A 1,528-nucleotide genomic window follows, 5' to 3' on the forward strand; every position below is an offset into this window, starting at 1 on the left:
TTTTATTTTATTTTTATTTATTTTTTTATTTTTTTTGTGAAAGCCAACTTTTTTGGTGTATTTAAAAAAAGAAAAAGATTCATTTTGATTTACTTTGCATTGTGAATCTTTTTTTTTTCTTTTCTTTTTTGTTGCTAATTTAGTGTTTTATGTAATTGCAGATTCCCAGTTGACCGTGGCAGATGAAGAAGATATATATGTATAAACTGGAGTTCTTTCTCCCTTCTCAACAGGCAACCACACTAGATTTTTTATTTTTTTAATAATCAAACAAGTTCAAATCACATTTAAAACAGAAATGGCTTAGTCCATGCACAGCTTGTTTTTGTAATTTCAAAACCTGATGAGGGTATGAAACTCTGGAAGATTTTCTTTTTCTTTATAAATCAGAAATAAAATCACAGTGTCAAGGAAGAGTCAAAGAGATTATGCAATCTGACTAAGAGATTTATTTAAAAAAATACCTTTGCTTTAATTGTGTATTCATAATTGTATATCTCAAAAAGGAAACACCTAGTTAGATTGAACTCATAGTCTATTATTATATTTAAGGATATTGATCTGTATCAGTTTCTCGCATTAATAAAGCATTTTCACAGCAATTCCTATTTCATAAATTTGAACAAAGTCCATTGATTTTGTCAGTGAAGATATCACGGCACTGTACAAAGCAAAGAGAAAACTTCGAATCTCTTTAAGTAAATTCATTAGAATTCCTCCGTAGTGAAGTCACACAGAGCTCCCATTAAGAGAAAACAAAGACTATCGTGACTTTGACTGTAATTGACTGTGCTGTGAATGGGCTCAGTCTACTGCAGCTCTTAAGTCTGAATGCTGTTGGAAAGGTGCAGACATGAGTAACTGTATGCATTCTTCTGCCACAGTAAAGAATGCTTCAAGAATGGTCTTTCGCTTTCTGCATGCCGCATACAGCACAAAACCAGCGGAATGCACAGCTTTGGAGGCGATCTCAATGGCTGTGAAGCCGAACAATAAGATCTTGGCTCTCGAACACGTTTCAGTCTTTAGTCTTGCTCTGCCCCCATCTCTTTCGCTCGGTCTTTATTTCATTTCTTCACACTGTACAGAATAAATAATCATATGAAATGGGTTCTACTTTTACTTTTATTGCTTTACAAAAAATCTAACATTTCGTAAATGCTCATTTTACTATAAGCTATAGCATGAAGTGATAAACAGTACCATTGACCTTCTAAATGTGGAGAACAGAGTGGTTTGGCTGGTAGCTGTAGTGTTCTGTATAAACAGTGTCGCTCTGTGGCAAACCCCTGTGGAGCTGTTCTCCGAATTCTGGTCTCATCAGACCCCACTGACCCTCAGGGACAAGCTTAGAATCAATTACCAATTTCTCCTTTAACTATCTGTCATGTACAACGGATGGTTATTGGGTTATGACTTGATCTGCCTGATTACTGTGCTGTGATCCTTTTCTCAGAGATTATGTGATTATGGCCTAATTTCTTGTAATCTTCCACTAACTGGTCCATTGCCAGAGTCACAAAACAAC

The sequence above is a fragment of the Sinocyclocheilus anshuiensis genome, unplaced genomic scaffold, assembly GCF_001515605.1.
Source record: "Sinocyclocheilus anshuiensis isolate Anshui unplaced genomic scaffold, SAMN03320099.WGS_v1.1 scaffold23, whole genome shotgun sequence".
Lineage (NCBI taxonomy): Eukaryota > Metazoa > Chordata > Actinopteri > Cypriniformes > Cyprinidae > Sinocyclocheilus > Sinocyclocheilus anshuiensis.